The following is a 12,406-nucleotide window of genomic DNA, read 5'->3' as shown; positions in this document are numbered from 1 at the left end:
ATGTAGTTTTCTATGCCTTCAAATACTTTCTCTAAGACAGTTGCAGACAAGATGCATGTACTATCTTCACCTGGACAGTGGCTGGACAGTGCCAAATTGTTTAAGGTGAAATTCTGTTTGGATATTAATAAAAGATCTTTGCCATGAAAACAGTTAGACACTGGAATAGGTTTCTCTCACCTTGGACAACAGTCCATGTGCCAGGGAGGCAGTGAAATCTATCTTTATTTGTAGGGTAGTTCCAACTATTAAAAATGCTCAGGTAACTGCTTCCTTTTTGTGTACTGTTGGCAGTACTGCTTTATTTCTAAAGTATCTTAGCATGTAACGGGCTGCTTTGTGAGATTAATGATAGGTCTTTTTCCAGGTTTTGCAGATAAGGAAATTTGAATCACAGCCTTCAGGCACTGGCTTGTAATTCTGTGATTGTGGTTAACCTTAACTGTCATCCAAAAACAGTCTCTGTTTTACACCAGTATAAAAAACAAAACAAAACAAAAAAAAAAAAAACAAACAAGGAACACTGGACTTCTGATGGAGTGCTGACACAGTTCTTCCTGTTGATGGAGGTTCTTTGTTTTGCTAGGAGGAAAATTGGCCAATTAAATCCTGCTCTGCTCATTCTCCTTCTCCCACTTGTTTGGTCCAAGATAATACTACTTGCCCTTTAACTCCTTAGCACTCTGACTTTTTTGGAACAAAAACCCACCAAAATTAAGGCCTCCTTTGTGAATTTAAAGATACTGTCAACTCATTTTCTTGTATCTACTACGTGGACATGCCAAATGGAATGTAAGAGACACAATTTCTCTTTTGCAATTCATTACCTCACAACTTTCCACTGTAAGATTTCCTTCTGCTAACAGGGAATATTCTAGAGACAAATAGTAATTTTCCTGCTGCTTACATTAATTTCTTAATCATAATCTTAACCAGCTCTGTTCAGCATCAGTCCTTCATTAGCAATCTTACAGTATTGCTGAAGATTCTTGTGACTTCATCACTATCAACAGTGTTTTGCCATTTTTTTTTAGAACTGGTGGCCGATAGCTTATGGCTTCCCAGCTCAAAAGGAGGTCTGATAAAAAGACTGCTGACAAGATCAGATGCTGAAGTTGGATCGAGTAATGCATTTGCTTTTATAACCAGCCAGAGAAGCCACAAAGAATGAAAAATACTACTTGATGGCTCTTCCTCAGTAGGCATATTTCTTATGTGATTTAGTATGACTGTTTCAGTAGATGGGAAGCAATGCATAAAACTTGTTTTGTTTTGGGTTTTTTTTAAAAAAAAGAATAAACTGGACCATGGAACTGACAGGCACTTATGACCAGGAGTTCTTCTGACATTCAATTTGATAACCAAAACTTTATCTGTTCTCTTGCACATCTATCATCAGCTGCAGAAATTCCATATGAACGTAGAGATGTTTGTTAGTTTTTAATGATCAGTTTAGCAATGTTGTCTATTTACTGAATTCTCTTATGTATTTTTATTTTCTGACTTCCCTGGAAAGTTGCTCTGTGCCTAGAAGAGTGTAATATTCTCTGTCTTGCAACTGTAATAAATAGTTGCTCATAACTAGTGAGAAATTGAAAGACTTTGTTACCTCTCTCAACCTTCTAGAAGTCTTTGGGTATATGCCATTTGAAATAGTGTATCAATGTATCAGTTGCTCTGGACAATTCTCCTCTTCATTGATGAACCAGATATATTTTCTCACTTAACCTTCCTTAACTGATGGTATAAACCTTTTTGAAGACATTGATGTTACAGATCTTCTTGTGTCCAGCATTTTCTGTAAAATACCTTATTTGTTTCAGCACAACATTTATCTGAATTCCAGCTTTTGCTCTTCTAATTTTGTTTACCTTTGGGGCTGCTATTTTCTGGAGTTTGAGGACTTGACTTCTTCCTGATAATTCAAAAATTTCTACAGGGAGGCTACAAATGAAAATCCAGAAAGAAAATCCACACCCTAGGGATACTGCTGTAATCCACTTGTTTATTCGTTTTTTTGTTTCTGCTTCTAGCTATTATTTGTGGTTTATCTTTGATAGAACTATTGTCAGAAAATGTTCTCACATCAATACTACTATGCTCTGATCCAACTGCCTCTTCACTGTTTCATTAAAATATGATTTTAACAATTGGGTTAAAATTATATTCTTCTATGGTGAGCTATAATTAGCACTGACTAAGATTTAAGTGATTTACAAGGCTTAAAACAAAAAGAAAAAAATGCTCTGCTCCAAAAGGGTGGGTTTATTTTTTCAGTTTTTGTGCAGATGGTGCAACAGATGTCTCCTGTCAATAACGTCTAAACTTGCAATTCTGCTTTGAAATTTTCTACATATGTAGATAAATATGCAAACAGCTTTGCAGTTTTTTGGCACAACTTGTATTAGGGAAAGACACTAATCTATACAGGAAAGGTGAAAGCTGCTTTATGTTTATAAATTATTTTTGCTGCTACTTTACATCAGCTTGCCTGAAACATCACTGGAAGGTGCAATGCCATGGCAAAATATTCCAGGAACATTTTAAAAACAGTCTGTCAAAGCTTGCTTCAGAGATTGAAAAAAACAGACTGTTTTCTATTCACTGAACAGGTTACCCATGATGTGATTTTTGCCATGTTGTATGGTGATACAGCTCAGACTGGAACTCCAAATTCCAAATATATTTCAATTTGTTCATTTTCATAAATGACTAGTTCTGGTAAATACAGTTAAATTTTGCACATCCTGTAGGTTGGATAAAACTTATTTGATAAATCAAGATGGTTCCCTGTAGGCGTTACGGTACCTGTGTTGACAGGTGGGACTTCCCACGTGTCTCCTTTATGTTGGAGGAGGCAGGCACCTGTCAGCAGCCTGGTAGAGATCCATCTGCTGTCTGTACCCTAGCCCTGTCAGCCTTGTGTGACCCTCCAACCAGGGAAATAGCATACTCCAAAAACATATACACAAATACTATCACTTTAAAAATATTTTAGTTAGTTAAAATCACAATTGTTCAGCTTTTTTCTGGGTCTAGATTCTCAAAAAATGGTTGTGTGTGAGCTTGCCCAAACACAGCTGAACTTGAAAATTACTTACATGTTTAAAGCTAAGTGTCTGCACAAGATTTTTGTAAGTACAGAACTAACCTTTTTTGTTAAACTATTTTCTTTTTTGGTATTTCATTAGTGATTTTTATAGCAAGAATGTGATGCTTGCCTCCAGAATTTACTCTCTATGTCTAGAACAAAGTCAACAAAGTGTAGGAAACGTTGTCGACAGGTCGGTACAGAAGGCTTCAGGATCCTGTGAGAGCATCACTGGGTAGGGTACCAGGGTGCTCCTTTTGCTCTTTATGAGAAAGCAGTGATGGAAATCACAGGAGATGATAGTACAAAGGACACAGTAGTGAAGGAATAGGAGGTGAATGACTATGAAATGAAACAAGTATTTAGCAAATGGGAGCAAAGAGAGTAGTTCTAAGGTCAAAGCTGTGTGCTCCAAAAAAGAATACCTGAACAACATTTCAAACATAAACAAGCCAACAAGCCAATCACTAAGTAAATCTTTCTTTTGGTGAAGCTTTGGTAAATTGTCTTGTGTTACTTGTAAGCTGTTCTTAAACGAGAAATGTAAGACATATGGCAATTTTAATTACTACCAGGTCACTTCTTATTTGAAAATAAACTAGAGCTGTGCAGAGGACAGCAGTTTTATTTGATGAAACTTTACCATTTTTCTTCAAGTAAGAAACTCCAAAGTATGAAATGGTTCTTCTTAGATTACATTTGTAGAATTCCTTTCAATCATTGTCATTATGTATAGGTAAAGAAAAAATATTTTCCAGAAAAGAGATTAAAATCTTTTCCTGATTTTCCCTCTTTTTTCTTCTTTCTTTTTTTAAAATTTTTAAAATTTTTCTATACTTTCTCCAGCACATTGGTCTAATGGTATTAGGCATTTAAATGTTGCATGCAACCATTCATGCACCTAGCTTGCTTTTAAAAACAGTGAACTAACTTGCTTTTCTCTTTGTCAGAGATTTGAAGAATTATGCAGAAAAATGCTTTGATGTTATGCTAAAGATTAAAATAAGAAAAAATCAATTACAACTTAAGCATCTAAACTTGTCAGAAAAGACAAATCCTTTGAATTTACACTTACAAAGAGAACGATGCCCTGCATTGTCATAAAATTATTTGCTGAAAGAAGACATTTCTTCATATTTTTCCATTAAATATTATTGAAGTACATTGGGAAGATGCAGAATTTTCTGTGCTATGTCAGCATTACCTTTTAGGTTATGGTAATGTGTGTACTCATTGTCTCTACAACTAACCTTTGAAATTTTTTCTTGGAATATTTGTTCTGAAAAAATGTGCATCTGACTACATATGGGTAATAAATAGAGACAATTTCATTCTTTATAAAGGTAACAATGCCTGGAGCATAATACCTTTGTTGTCAGAGTTGTTAGTTAAGAGTATTTTCTATTAGAGATGCTATCCAAACACTGAGTTGTTCTATGATATCTATATATATCTATCTAAAAAATTTGAATCCTAGTTGGACTTGTGACACTGCTGCCCAGGCACATAATTTGTTCTTAGTATTTCAGAGGTCTTCACCTTCTTGCCTGGTCACATTCTAAGTGCAGTTATTAGTAAAAAGAGTTTTCTTGATGTACACCTGTCTTGTACATCTTGATGTACTATCTATCAGTTTTTGTTGAATTTTTTGAAAACTGTATACTTGCAAATGATTTTCAAGTCAAAACAACTCACAGTGCATTATTTTATTTATTGGTGTTCTGCCATGCACCTTACTCAGTAAATAGTGTCAGCTCTTTATGTGGAGTAATACTTTTATTGATTTCAGCAGATTTTTGCCAACTTATCCTACTTCATAAACTGTTTCAGTCTGCATAATGAAGAACATTTGTCACATTAACTTTTGTATGTGATTTTTTTTTTGAGTTAGCAAAGCATTTCTGTATGCTTTTCCAAGCATGATTCCTCTCCATCTCTTTGTTTTTTCAAAGAGAAGGTTCAGTCAGGTATTCTTCCATTTCCAAGAAATCTTTTAAAGCTGGGGTGTCCTTCCTCTCAGATAAGCATAGTTACAAAGAGAAATAAATTACCCTAAAATGGAGGAAGAGCTTTTTTGCATGGTGATATGTAATGCTTAGAAAGATTTAAACTTAGTATTTTCAGAAGACCGCAATTTTACATACTAAATACTGTAATGTCTTTCATAATCCATAAACAGGATTATACGACCAGAGATACTTCTCCTTTCCTCAGCTGGTGGATTCCCTTAAATGGATACAATTGTAGCAGCTCTTGGGGAGCTCCTGTGGCTGAGCCTTCCTGGTAGAAACTTAGAGGTGGGGTGATACTCAAGTCAATACTCCCAAAAATTAATTTCTAAAGGAATAAGAGACATGGCAAAGGGAGATTTAATTTGCAGGTCTCTGACAACCTTGGTAAATCTAGGCCATAAAAAAAAAAAGGGAAAATGTTGAAGTGAGACATTTCAGGTAAACTTAAGAAGTAGGGAAAGAAGGAAACAAAACCAGGAGCACTTTCTGGAGGAGTTGTTTACTATATACTCAACCCTTCACTGCTCCATTAGTGGGCCCACAGCTAGTCAAGAAATTGAACTTTTAGTCTCATAATGTGCATGAGTCAGTCCTATCAGTATTCGTATTTTTTTCTAATAGAATAGACTTACAAGCAGTTATGCTCATTTTAAGTGCATATATAATTACTTACGATGTGAGACTAACAATAAGTGGCACAGTATTGGACAGTTCAGGTATCAGAACATTTAAAAGCTACAATATGAAATGAATATTGCAGAGAATATATTTAGCTTTGCAGTAAAGATGCAACCTAAACTTTTGACAGCAGAATGCAACAGTAATACAGCTGGCCAAAAACTTCAAAGAATAAAGTTAAAAATTAAAAACACGTTGGAGTAGATATAATATAATACTGTATCACCAGTACTTAAAGTGGACTTTTTTTAAAGTGCAGTACTTGAGATACTCTGACTTTAAAAAAATCACTTTAATTAATTTAATTTCAATTTAAAAAAATGGAATTAATTTTCCTGTCATAGAATTAATAATCTTTGACTTTGTAAGAGTGCAAGATAATTCATCTTTTTGCACTGTACATAATCCCACTGAAATCATGAACAGAAAGTTTTTTATTTATTGCACTGTACAGAGCAATTTATAGTAGTTGAATATAGTAAAGTACACAAAATATGTAGGCTTCATGCAGGCTAACAGTCATAAAAATAAAAGATCATATGCTTCTACTAAGAATGCCAGTATCATTCCACCTACCTACCTACTTTGCTAAATTTTAGGAGGAGGTAGTCACAGATTATAACAGCAGCAACTGTTTTCATCCATTTAAAATTACAGTAATACTTGAGACACAAACACTCAGGGAAAGTATATTTTATGACTAGGAAGGCTAGCTACAGAGACTAAGCTTTATTTCTGGCCAGGACTATTTATTTTATTTTACCACTGAGGAAAAAAAATCTTTATGCCAAGAGAAGAAGAAATTAAAAATACACTGTTGCTTAGTGCTAAAAATGAGTAGCACGAGAACAACCTAATCATTACACAACCACCTTATTATGAAGTTTTAAGATCCCAAAACCATTACTTTAAATTTTCTTTTTTTTTTTTTTTTCTATAAGCACTTACTGTAAGAGAAATATGAATAGAGAAGCACCAAGACTTTATAGATAATCATCCAACAAATATATGTTTGTAGGATCATAGGATAATTAAGATTGACAGTGACTTCAGGATGTTCTGTACTCCAACCGCCTGCTCAAACCATATGAGGCAAACCTGTTTTAAGGTGTATTCCAATCTGAGAATAAGCTAAGGCTTGGAAATATTTCTTTCTCTCCTCCTTTTCCAGAAGAAAAAGAAAACTCTTTCATTAGGTTTAGAAAATGTTTCAGAAGAATAATCAGCACTTAGCTTTTAATAGTTATTTTGAATAATAATAATTCTTACCTGTGACTAGCAAGAAATATAGTCAGTGCTTAAGAATGAAATGTATGTTACTGAATGGCTGTATCAAAGATCTCATTTGCTTGCTATTACACTTTTAATGGTTGAGCATATTCTAAAATGATGGTATTCCTCTACTCAAGATTAAAAAATTACATTGGTGAATCCATCTTCTCATACAATGTTTGCATTGTTTTCCCTATGTCTTATTAATCTTTTTATGTTACGTAAGAAAGATATTACCAAATACAGAATAAGCACTTGGTAGAAATTAAAAGAAGAAAAAGTTCTTAACTGCCTGTATAAGATTTCTTTCTTTGGAGCCCGAGAAAATTTTCAAAGAATTTCCTAGGAGTGGAAATACAAGGAGCAACAATATGTTTTTCCCTTCAGGAAAAAATGTCCATGTTACTAAGTGACTCTTTTCCTTTTGCAGTCTGCATTGTTTATTGTTTTTAGTACTACCCATCCCAGGAGTATTACTTGAATCACAAGACCATATGCTGTTAAAAATGAATAATTCTATTTATTAGAAGTACATTAATTAATTCCATTCTCTATTAAATTCAGTAACTATATTTGCAGAGATATTTCTGCATGTCTAAGGATCATAGAAATTTTTGAAAATAACCCTTCTGCCTTAATCATTGATCTTTTTTGTCCCTGGATTATTCCCACTATTTTGGTAATTTTCAACAACTTTTTTTCCTCCTTTCTCCAATTCTTACTACCTTCTACAAAGATACTTTCCTTTGTGCAATGTCCCCTGTTAGATCTTGAGAATCTGTTGATAAGTAAGCAGCTAAGTTATTATGAAAGACCTATGGTAAAACCAAGCAAGCAACAAACATTTGATGGCTGAGCATACTGGATTTCTGATTTTGGGGAAGTGGAAAATAGGGAAGGACTGTGTCAGTTGTTTGTTTGTTTGTTTTCCACAAAAGCCCTATTCTAGATGCCTATTATTACCCCCTTTTTTTTCCTGTTCCCTCACCCAACTGAAGCCATGGACTGAAAACAGGTCCCTGATGATTTCTATTTTTGTTCTGTCTGGGAAACAGCCTGTATGCCACTAGCCAAGTGTGTCACTTTTATGCTTTTCCATTTTTTCTTATCTTTTTGTATCTCATTCAGTATAAATGTAGAGATAATGCAATCGATTTCTGTTGTCCTAAATTTTTACAGTGAGGTTGAACCACTGGTTAGCTTGAAGAATTAGCATCAGAAAATGCACATAGGTTTCCTGCAAGATTTGGCATATACAAAACACTGACTCTCTGGCTCATATGACTAATCTATAAATAATATTTGTCTGGATACAATACAACTTTTTGTGGCACCAGCAACTTCCAAGGTGGTATTTCTAAGCATTAATCTCTTTTATGTGCTTGTGTCACATACGGCTCCCTATTGCTCTTGGGCTGAGGTTGAAGGATACCTTAGACTGCTTAAGAACTGCTAACTTTTTTTAATAGTCGACAGTGGTCATGCTCAGAGAAATAGGTGTATTGAGATGAGAGAGCTAAATATAGAAGACTTTTTAGTTTTTCTGAATAACTGACAGAATAGTGCTGAGAGTAGGGAAAATGAAAACACTGAAAAATACCTAAATCATTAACGCAATCGTGATTCACTTAACATGGTACGGTGTTGATTCAGTAACCAGTATTGCATTAAGATATATGGTTTTAGACTCTGCTTTTTTGTAAGTGCAACTTTTTGTAAGTGCTAGTTCTATTAACTCCTATTAACTTCTGCAGCAGCTTTTATTTGAATATTTCAGGATACTGACATTAACAACTGGATTTCCTGTAAAACTAAAAGACTATGTAACGATCACTTCAGTGGCAACTAAAACATTACCAGGGAAATAGCTATTTAAACAATGCACAGCAGTTTAGGAAATGTAGAAGATTTGACTAAGGCTATTCAAAATACCTATTTTTCCTTTAAAAGGGGATTTCAGTGGTTGCAGTTGCATGGATTACTGTATTGCATGCAACGTATGCATATTACTGTATTGCATGGAAATCTATACCATTTTGTCGAACATCCACCAGTGTTTTAGTCATAAAATTGAACATTTGAATCTTCACTCAATTAGTATCTCTGTTCAAAATCTTATGATCATACAATAAAAATCATCTATCAGTGGAAAAACATATTGGTGTTAAGTGTGATTTTTCAAAATCCTTTCCATCCACGTTATGCAAATGCTCTTATTCTGATTTGTAAACATTTGTAACACTGTCTCTTAATATACTGATGAAGTAGCATTAATCTTCATAAAGGTATTATTCAGTGCAAATAATTTCTTTCTCATTTCTGGTCCCCATATAAAAACTGAAGCCCCATTTGACACTATGTAGTTCTGTTCTTTTAAAAAGCTGAAGTTCTAATTAGAAGATGGATCCCTCAGGCTACTTTTCTAGGTTACTCACGCATGAGAATTTATTTTTTGTGTCTTAAAGATATTTTTATTCTGCTGTTACTTTTAGAACAATATTTCAGCAGCATAATTACTAATTCTTTTCAATACCCAGGATATTCTTTCTGAAGAAATCACAAGATGAATGATTAATGTGAATAATATTTTGCAGAAAAAACAGTAATACTGAATGAAAAGTGGAATTGGGGCATAACCCTCTCCAGTTTCTGCATAAAGAAAATTCAAAGTCAGCTTTTTCTTAATTCATACTGAAGTAATATACGCACTCAATTTGCATATGAGAGACTTGGGTGGGTGTTGCATTTTAGGCAGAAAGAACAACTTGTTCTGTTATCATGCAAATTGAATTTTGCTTTTTGTCAAAATGCTTCACAGCCAGATTTTATCTGCCTATTCTAAGCCTTCGTAAGAAAAAAATACACCCACTCTCTGCTAAACTTTTCCCAAGAGTTTTATGATATTTACCCCCTCACATGCTCCCACCTTTCTAGTCCATTGTCTGTGTGTTGCACTTTGTGGCAAAAATACCTTTACCTGGTAATGAATTGTAGATAGCTGGATAACATTGAGTAGTGGAAGATTTTAAGAAGGCACCTAATATTTATTTAAGGAAAATTATACAGGTATTACAATTTATTGTACTGGAATATATTTAGAACTATCAGTAGTACTAAATGATTCTTACTATATCAATTTTCTTGCTATTTTAACTTCCAAATTCACAACTACAGAAATTAAATTAAGCCTTTTCATCTGGTAAATACATTTAATGTACTTTGACTCTCAAACTGGAGTTCAGGAGTGGAGCTAGTCAGAACAACTTTGGAAATAGGTTGCTAGTTGTACAATGCATGACATTCTGGTAAAATTAACATTTGGAGTGGAAAGGACTGGAAAAATAGTCCTGATGATGCCAAATGTTCCAGTTTAACAGTTTAATGTAACAAGTTCAGAAACTATTTTTTATATAAAACTATTTTTTTTAATAATGTGTTTTTTCATAGGAAACTGGGAGTTTTTCCCAGTGAATAGTTTGCAGTAAATGAACTCAAAGTTACCCTGTGTGCTCTCTGTGCTGAGTTAGAGAATGGACTTGAGTACAAATGTTTATAGTTCTTTGGAAAAAATAAATCACCTTTGTGTTGATTTAAATCCCAAACAAACTGACAAACCCCAATTTGGTACACTACTACAACTTTAACTTCTAAGAAAATTTTCTGTAAATTCATACTACTTAGACTTGAACATTTCTGTAAATAAAAAGATAAATAGTTTAATACAGGGAACAGTTACCTCTGCTGTCTTTACAGCATGTCTCAATACAGTCAGGAAACCATATGGCACAGCTGATGTTCAGATAACTATCTTGTTTATATATAGTTTGACCTTTTATTAATAAATGTTGCTCTGCCAGACTGGAACAACTTTCGCACTCAAAAACTGGCCCACAGAAGTGCTTTTAGATGGCAGATGGGGTCTGGCATCAAGTTCCTTTAGCAAACTTTTTACACATTTAACCTGTTTAATATAGCTAAGGATTTCTTAGCTGTGAAATCACGCTGCAGGGTGCACTTCCAGTTAGAAACACAGATTCTCAAGTCCTGTAATTAAGCATTTATATTAAAGGTGATCCCCTTACAAGAGAACTGCTTTTTGTATGAGATTGCTTTTCTACAATAGTGATTGATTTATTTGAATAATACAGGTTCAAAATTCCTATAATATTAACTGTATAGAACTGTGTGTGTGTAAGCTAACTGAAGTTTAGCTCAACAAAAAACTGTTACTATAATGGAGCCATTGTTGGATACCAGGTAGTTAGGGTGGCCAAACTGTAGGACACAGCGTGTTTGTGCTAAAAACTATATCCCCTTTTTTAAAAAAATCCTCCCACCCCTGCTACTCCCTCATTCTTACTCTAATCTTTTTCTCCATTTTTTTTTCTGTATTTTCTGCATTTATTATATATTGAGTTTGTCCTAGACTAAATTAAAAAGAAAAAGATATGTACATGTGTATGAGTATTAGTCTTTCAGAGTGAACATCAATGACCAATTAGTTATCTGTTATTCTCCAGTCTGTTTATCTTACTATTATTTTTTAGGAAGATAATGTTCTTACTCCCATGTTTTTACAAGCTTGACACCTAAGGTTGAAACTACATGGCTCCTCCAGGACTTGGTTCATAAATCAGCTTCTGTTCTTTACATCTCCCATATTTCAAAATGAGATCCACTGCACCTGCAGAGCTAAAGTCTGGGTCTTTTCAGCATTGGGTCATTGGGGACTGCTGCCAGTGACGCCACATCTCTCAGCAGGAAGGCATATCCTTCCTTGTTACAATTTAGTTCTTTATTTGCACAGCACTTCAGCCCCGTGATGTGTTGAACAAACACTGTAACACATGTTCAGTTCAGAGACCTATAGGGGTTGATACAACATGTACATAATTTGTACAAAATATATAAAGCCTATAAGTGAACACAGAAGTTACCACTTCAGTTAATATTTATCTTAACTGAATAATGCTTTTCAGAGTACCTTGGTACTAAGACTAGAAGACTTTTCAAAATATGAGCTCTCACTTCTCTAGGATCAGTATCTGCCAGGTCCTTTTTTTACTGGCATACAGTGTAATTGATACTTGAATTGATACATAAAATAACTAAGATCTAGCTCCTGTCTTGTGATGGAGCTTTTTAAAAGTTTGTTGTTTTTTTTTTTTTTCTCCTTTCCCTCCTTCACATCTGGTGAGCTTTCACTGACCATGGTATTCTTGGAATCTACAATACCTGCATTGCATCAACTCAGCCTGATCTCCTCTCTTTTAAGGCTTTTATCAGAAAACTAGAATCAAAGGTATGCAACGGAAGAAATAATATGAAAGAAATAACATGAAAATGCAAGAAA

Source organism: Strix aluco, chromosome Z, assembly GCF_031877795.1.
Source record: "Strix aluco isolate bStrAlu1 chromosome Z, bStrAlu1.hap1, whole genome shotgun sequence".
NCBI lineage: Eukaryota > Metazoa > Chordata > Aves > Strigiformes > Strigidae > Strix > Strix aluco.
The sequence above is the reverse complement of the archived record's forward strand: the minus strand, read 5'-3'. Positions refer to the sequence as shown.